This window comes from Salmo salar, chromosome 20, assembly GCF_965601325.2.
Source record: "Salmo salar chromosome 20, fSalSal1, whole genome shotgun sequence".
Classification (NCBI taxonomy): domain Eukaryota; kingdom Metazoa; phylum Chordata; class Actinopteri; order Salmoniformes; family Salmonidae; genus Salmo; species Salmo salar.
In genome coordinates, this window is record NC_138310.1 from 36,850,304 (window position 1) to 36,859,199 (window position 8,896).

Consider the following 8,896-nt stretch of genomic DNA (forward strand, 5'->3'; position numbering starts at 1 on the left):
GTGATGGAGAATGATAGTGATGGAGGAGGATGGTGATGGAGGAGGATGGTAATGGTGATGGAAGACGATGGTGATGGAGGATAGTGATGGAGGATAGTGATGGAGGATGAGGTGATGGAGGATGAGGTGATGGAGGATGAGGTGATGGAGGATGAGGTGATGGAGGATGAGGTGATGGAGGATGAGGTGATGGAGGATGAGGTGATGGAAGATGATGGTGATAGTGATGGAGGAGGATGGTGATGGAGGAGGATGGTGATGGAGGAGGATGGTGATGGAGGAGGATGGTGATGGAGGAGGATGGTGATGGAGGAGGATGGTGATGGAGGAGGATGGTGATGGAGGAGGATGGTGATGGAAGACGATGGTGATTGAGGAGGGCGGTGATTGAGGAGGGCGGTGATTGAGGAGGGCGGTGATTGAGGAGGGCGGTGATTGAGGAGGACGGTGATTGAGGAGGACGGTGATTGAGGAGGACGGTGATTGAGGAGGACGGTGATGGAGGAGGACGGTGATGGAGGAGGACGGTGATGGAGGAGGACGGTGATGGAGGAGGACGGTGATGGAGGAGGACGGTGATGGAGGAGGACGGTGATGGTGATGGAGGACGGTGATAGTGATGGAGGACGGTGATGGAGGACGGTGATAGTGATGGAGGATGGTGATAGTGATGGAGGATGGTGATAGTGATGGAGGATGATGGTGATGGAGGAGGATGGTGATAGTGATGGAGGATGATGTGATGGTGGATGAGGTGATGGAGGATCACTAGATGCTAGAGAGACATCATGCTCAACACTCCATGTCACCTCTTTTCAAACATGAAATTGCTTCAGTTCAGTTAGCTGAGCTGTGAATAGGGCTGTTCACAGCTTTGCAAGGAAGTCAACAAAGACATCATCATCTATTCAGCTAGATAGCACAATACAGACGGCAGGCAGTCTAATACCGGTGGGTGCACAGTGGATAGGTATACCCAGTGGGCAAAACTGGATTGAAAATATGTAATTTCAACCAGTTTTGCCCACTGGGTTACGTCATTAGCTAGTTAGTAATGTTCAGCTGAACTCTGTCTACCTGATCGAGAGATCTTTTCTCAGTGGATCTGTATTTTCTTGTTGTTATATAAAGTACAGTATGTCATATTTTTTCCTTAGCGTATTTTCTCATCAGTCCTAAATAATCTATATTTTTTTGTTATTTTTATTTATTGTTTTTGCAATCTACATATGCACAAATAATATTCGGGCATCTACAGTACTGGGTACTTGTTACATTTGATTTAATACCCAATCTGATATTTCTGGTCATTCATGACATGTTGTGTTGAACCTGTGGCTGTAAATATTCCAACTGTCTGAGAACGTTCCATGCTGTTGCCAGGTAACCAGTATTTGCCAGTAAGTATGTGTCATCATCTTAATCTGATGTTTACAGTGTCACTTGAAGAGTAGAAAAAAACAGGCCGCTGCTGTTTGAACATTTTATTTTATTTATTTTAAGTCTCTTCTTATTGAGCTATTGTTTCAAAAAGCATATCAAATAATGATGTAAAATATTCTAAACTGAAGCTTACAGACATATATGTAAGTAAGTTTTGGACAAGTAGCTTGGCTTGGGCGTTCAAAGTATTTCCATTCTAAAAAACAAAATAACAATGTTCCTCCTGCCATATCACATTTTAGAAATTCAAAATCTTTGTGATACTATATGAAGGCAGATCTTACATTATTTCAGCTTTGTCTGCTACATTTGGCATTACTCTGTAAAGCTAAGTACATTTGTAATAAATAGGCATTTAAAGATAAAAAGTTATATTTGAAACATGTACATGTATTTTACAGATGAATTACTTCTTTCAATAAACTGTTTCTCTGGTACAGGGTAAGACTGTGGTGTGTGTGTGCCATGGATCGGATCTTAAATCATCAGTGGCGGTCTAGGTCCAGGATCGTAACTATAACAACCTTGTTGGTGGTGAGAAGTGGCTTTCTTTCATGTCTGGTTACCTGGGCAATTCCCCACCTCAGGTGTTCTTGACCATGCTAATCAGATTTCAGACTGGCCCTATGCTCTTTGAAGCTTGGTCATTAGCATAGTTCATTTACAAAGTGATTATGATTATCATGTAATGCTGCGTTGTATCAGCTGTGTAGTGCTAGGGCAAAAACCAAAACGAGCAAACAGGCGGAGCCCCAGGACTGAGTTTGGGAAACTCTGATGCAGTGCATGTAACATATTTTTTTGAAAGATCAGTCTCATGTTCAATGGAAATGAAATTCAAAACGTTTTGAAACTGAAATTAGCTATCGTTCTTATGGTAGTTAATTTTGTACCTCTCCAGTTTACTGACCATGATCATGATCCAGGTACAGTATCTGGTCTAGTTGTTCACTTCCTGTTGTGTGAACCAACACAAGCTGAATTCAAAATAGCACCCTATTTCCTCTATAGAGCACTACTTGTAACCAGAGCCCTATGGGTCATGGTCAAAAGTAGTGCACTCTAAAGGGAACAGGGTGCCATGTGTTAACAAATACAAACTCAATCAAGGCTCCTTCTCTCTCCAGGTGAGCTGATGAAAAGGTCAGATGTCATGTTACGACTTAAGTCACCATAGTGAAGAGACAGCTGAGTTGTCCGAGCTGCCCATCATTCAGATGGATGTCCTGGTCTTCACTCTCTCTCGAACACATGCACTTGTGTACATGCACACAGTAGTGTAAAGTACTTTGAAGTATGACTTAAGTCGTTTTTTGGGGTGCCTCTGTACTTTACTTTACTAAACTCAGCAAAAAAATAAATCTGTCCAGAAGGACATCATTGTCAACAGTGTCGAATGGAGCACTTAAATCCATACTTACAAGGACTGAGAGCTGTAAGGCTGTCTCACAACATTTATCTAAAACGAACCCTATAAATAGCATTGTTGGGAGATTTAGAAAGCCATAGTCAAGCAATCAACAATATAATAATACTTTTATCTTTAAATCTCAATCTTTTGATACCATGTGATTAAACAGGTTCAGAATCTATGTAAACATCACAGCACAGATAAAAAATACATGGCACATGGAAAACATAAGATGGTGGTTTACGGAGATAGGTTGGATGGACTGAGAGTAGCTTAGGGGTAGATTTAATAGCTCATGTTCTAGAATAGTTAAGACTGAAAACACAATGTATATTGTACAGTATAAGTACTCTCTATCCAGATGTGATGTAAGCTCAGCAAAAAAAGAAACGTCCCTTTTTCAGGACCCTGTCGTTCAAAGATAATTAGTAAAAATCCAAATAACTTCACAGATCTTCATTGTAAAGGGTTTAATAAACACTGTTTCCCATGCTTGTTCAATGAACCATAAACAATTAATGAACATGCACCTGTGGAACGGTCATTAAGACCCTAACAGCTTACAGACGGTATGCAATTAAGATCACAGTTATGAAAACTTTGGACACTAAAGAGGCCTTTCTACTCACTCTGAAAAACACCAAAAGAAAGATGCCCAGGGTCCCTCATCTGCGTGAACGTGCCTTAGGCATGCTGCAAGGAGGCATGAGGACTGCAGATGTGGCCAGGGCAATAAATTGCAATGTCCGTACTGTGAGATGCCTAAGACAGCGCTACAGGGAGACAGGACAGACAGCTGATCGTCCTCGCAGTGGCAGACCACGTGTAACAACACCTGCACAGGATCAGTACATCCGAACATCACTCCTGCAGGACAGGTACAGGGTGGCAACAACAACTGCCCGAGTTACACCAGGGACGCACAATCCCTCCATCAGCTCTCAGACTGTCCGCTATAGGCTGAGAGAGGCCGGACTGAGGGCTTGTAGGCCTGTTGTAAGGCAGGTCCTCACCAGACATCATTGGCAAGAACGTCGCCTATGGGCACAAACCCACTGTCGCTGGCCCAGACAGAACTGGAAAAAAGTGCTCTTCACTGACGAGTCGCGATTTTGTCTCACCAGGGTTGATGGTCGGATTCACGTTTATCTTCGAAGGAATGAGCATTACACCGAGGCCTGTACTCTGGAGCGGGATCGGTTTGGAGGTGGAGGGTCCGTCATGGTCTGGGGCGGTGTGTCACAGCATCATCGGACTGAGCTTGTTGTCATTGCAGGCAATCTCAATGCTGTGCGTTACAGGGAAGACATCCTCCTCCCTCATGTGGTACCCTTCCTGCAGGCTCATCCTGACATGACCCTCCAGCATGACAATGCCACCAGCCATACTGCTCATCCTGTGTGTGATTTCCTGCAAGACAGGAATGTCAGTGTTTTGCCATGGCCAGCGAAGAGCCCGGATCTCAATACCATTGAGCATGTCTGGGACCTGTTGGATCGAAGGGTGAGGGCTAGGGCCATTCCCCCCAGAAATGTCCGGGGATTTGCAGGTGCCTTGGTGAAAGAGTGGGGTAACATCTCACAGCAAGAACTGGCAAATCTGGTGCAGTCCATGAGGAGGAGATGCACTGCAGTACTTAATGCAGCTGGTGGCCACACCAGATACTGACTGTTACTTTTGATTTTGACCCCCCCTTTGTTCAGGGACACATTATTCCATTTCTGTTAGTCACATGTGTCACAGTTGTCGTAGGATGAAGCAGACCAAAATGCAGCGTGATTATCGTTCCACATATTTTATTGAACTGTGAAACTATGCAATACATATACATAAACTAAAGAACAAAAAACAACAAATCGTGACGCAGAGGTGAAAACATACACTAACTCAAAAACAATCTCCCACAAACCCAGGTGGGAAAAACACCTACTTAAGAATGATCTCTAATTAGAGACAACGATGACCAGCTGCCTCTAATTGGAGATCATCCCAAACAAAACCCAACATAGAAATACAAAACTAGAACATGACCATATAGAAAAACTAAACTAGAAAAACCCCCTGTCACGCCCTGACCTACTCTACCATAGAAAAATAACAGTTTTCTATGGTCAGGACATGACAACATGTCTATGGAACTTGTTCTGTTTATGTCTCAGTTGTTGAATCTTGTTATGTTCATACAAATATTTACACATGTTAAGTTTGCTGAAAATATACGAAGTTGACAGTGAGAGGACGTTTCTTTTTTTGCTGAGTTTATTTATATTTTTGACAACTTTTAGGTTTACGAAATAAATAATAAATAAAATAATGTACTTTTTACTCCATAGATTTTCCCTGATACCCAAAAGTACTCGTTACGTTTTGAAAGCTTTGCAGGACAGGAAAAGTGTGCCATTCACGCACAAAACGCCTCTGATCTGGCAGACTAAATTATGTCTGCGTGTTGGAGTTTGCCACTGGCTTTCCATAAATAAATAAAAAACAAGAAAATGATGTGGTCTGGCTTGCTAAATATAATGAATGTGAAATGATTTATACTTTGTTTTTTTATTTATTTATTTATTTCACCTTTATTTAACCAGGTAGGCAAGTTGAGAACAAGTTCTCATTTACAATTGCGACCTGGCCAAGATAAAGCAAAGCAGTTCGACAACATACAAAAACACAGAGTTACACATGGAGTAAAACAACATACAATCAATGAATGCAGTAGAAAAAAAATAAAAATAAGACTATATACAATGTGAGCAAATGATGTGAAATAAGGGAGGTAAAGGCAAAAAAATGCCATGGTGGCAAAGTAAATAAAGTATAGCAAGAAAAACACTGGAATGGTAGATTTGTAGTTTGAAGAAAGTTCAGAGATAAAATATAAATAATATGGTGCAAAGGAGCAAAATAAATAAAGTAAATAAATACAGTAGGGGAAGAGGTAGTAGTTTGGGCTAAATTATAGATGGGCTATGTACAGGTGCAGTGATCTGTGAGCTGCTCTGACAGCTGGTGCTTAAAGCTAGTGAGGGAGATAAGTGTTTCCAGTTTCAGAGATTTTTGTTGTTTTACTTTTGACACTAAAATATATTTGAGCAATTTCATTTACTTATGATACTTAAGAATATTTTAGCAATTACATTTACATTTGATACTTAAATATATTTAAAACCAAGTACTTTTAGATGTTTACTCAAGTAGTATTTTACTGTGGAACTTTCACTTTTACTTATATTATGGTACCTTTACTTTTACTCAAGTATGACAATTGAATACTTTTTCCATCACTGCATGCACATGCACACATGCCCACACACACAAACACGTACCTGTACCCCTCTCTGCCTGTCCCCAATGAACACAGCCCACATAAAGAGATAATAAAATATGTAGCTGGTCCATTTAGTGTTTAACCAACAGCTCTCTCACGCTATACTTGCCACCGTGTCTCTCTCAATATTACAATAATGAATAGATCTATACTGATGAATTACGTAGAAGGCCTGTGTCATGAGAATTTTCAATCCCAATGATAATAACTAACAATCAATTAAGCTTTGACCAATCCCCAAGGCTTGTAAGACCCTGGGTTTAATAATAATTAGGCAAAGACTCAGTTTATGCAAAAGGTTTGTTCAGTTTATTCACGAGAACGTTCTGAAGTCCACAATACAAAGACATGCCATTTTATAACTCACTCCCTACTTACGCACATACCTCCACACAAACAGTAGATAGCCTATGCACATACATACACATGAACAGTAGGTAGGATGTATCCTTCTCCATAGTTCTCACCACTGTTTATCACTACCAAGTTGGCAGTTCCATCCCCCCGAGATTAGAGGGACCTGAAAGGACTCCCTGTCCTATCGTAAGTTTCTCAGAGTTCTAGCCAGGTCAGGTCATACACAGTTTAATTGTTCTCGATATCTTCTTAGTCACACACACACACATTTCTTTCCCTCACATGTCTCTACCGAACCTTATTGGACTTACATTTAGTACTTTAATTATTCATTATACATAAACTAATAATCACTAATAGTTACGTTTCAGGGTGGAATTCTTTAATCATTACCTTTAACCTGTTAGGGATAGGGGGCAGTATTTTCACGGCCGGATAAAAAGCGTAACATAATACGCACATGGGTTTTTACTGCCCTCCAAATACATGTACACCAGATGTAAGAGAGGATGGCGTCATCTGTCCCTCTCTCTGACTGATACGCAAATTGGAGGCAGTCAAGAAGGCATCTGGTGGTGTTGATTATGTATGCCTTGATGATCTTTTCAAGAGATTTTTTATATTTTTTATTTGACCTTCATTTAACTTGTTATGGATAGGGGGCAGTATTTTCACGGCCGGATAAAAAACGTATCCGATTTCATCTGATTATTACTCCTGCCCAGAAACTAGAATATGCATATAATTATTAGCTTTGGATAGAAAACACTCCAAAGTTTCTAAAACTGTTTGAATGGTGTCTGTGAGTGTAACAGAACTCATATGGCAGGCCAAAACCTGAGAAGATTCCATTCAGGAAGTGCCTTGTCTGACAATTTGTTCTCCTTCTAGGGCATCTCTATCAAAAATACAGCATCTCTGCTGTAACGTGACATTTTCTAAGGCTACCATTGGCTCTAGGAAGGCGCCAGAAAGTGGAATGATAGCTCTCCAGTCTCTGGGCAAAAAACAGCAGGGGTTTTTGTGACCTTCATTTAACTTGTTATGGATAGGGGGCAGTATTTTCACGCTGGATAAAAAACGTACCCGATTTAATCTTGTTACTACTCCTGCCCAGTAACTAGAATATGCATATAATTATTGGCTTTGGATAGAAAACACTCCAAAGTTTCCAAAACTGTTTGAATGGTGTCTGTGAGTATAACAGAACTCAAATGGCAGGTCAAAACCTGAGAGATTCCTTTACAGGAAGTGGCCTGTCTGACCATTTATTGTCTTTCTTTGACATCTCATTCCATTACAAAGGATCTCTGCGGTAACATGACACTTCCCACGGCTCCAATAGGCTCTCAGAGCCCGGGAAAAACCTGAATGTCGTCATTCCAGCCCCAGGCTGAAACACATTATCGCCTTTCTCAAGTGGCCGATCAAGGGACTGTGGGCTTAGGCGTGTGCACTGGCCACCCCCGTCTTTGTGTTTTTTCCTCTGTTTGCAGAAAAGGAGATTCCCGGTCGGAATATTATCGCTTTTTTACGAGATAAATTGCATAAAAATTGATTTTAAACCGCGGTTGACATGCTTCGAAGTACGGTAATGGAATATTTAGAATTTTTTTGTCACGAAATGCGCCATGCGCACGACCCTGATTTACCGTTTCGGATAGTTTCTGGAACGCACGAACAAAACGCCGCTATTCGGATATAACGATGGATTATTTTGGACCAAACCAACATTTGTTATTGAAGTAGCAGTCCTGGGAGTGCATTCTGACGAAGACAACAAAAGGTAATCAAACTTTTGTAATAGTAAATCTGATTTTGGTGAAGGCTAAACTTGCCGGGTGTCTAAATAGCTAGCCCGTGATGGCTGGGTTATGTACTTAGAATATTGCAAAATGTGCTTTCACTAAAAAGCTATTTTAAAATCGGACATATCGAGTGCATAGAGGAGTTCTGTATCTATAATTCTTAAAATAATTGTTATGCTTTTTGTGAACGTTTATCGTGAGTAATTTAGTAAATTGTTAGTAAATTCCCCGGAAGTTTGCGGGGGGTATGCTAGTTCTGAATGTCACATGCTAATGTAAAAAGCTGTTTTTTGATATAAATATGAACTTGATTGAACAAAACATGCATGTATTGTATAACATAATGTCCTAGGTGTGTCATCTGATGAAGATCATCAAAGGTTAGTGCTGCATTTAGCTGTGGTTTTGGTTTTTGTGACATATGTGCTTGCTTTGAAAATGGCTGTGTGATTATTTTTGGGAGGGTACTCTCCTGACATAATCTAATGTTTTGCTTTCGCTGTGAAGCCTTTTTTAAATCAGACAGTGTGGTTAGATTAACCTCTTGGC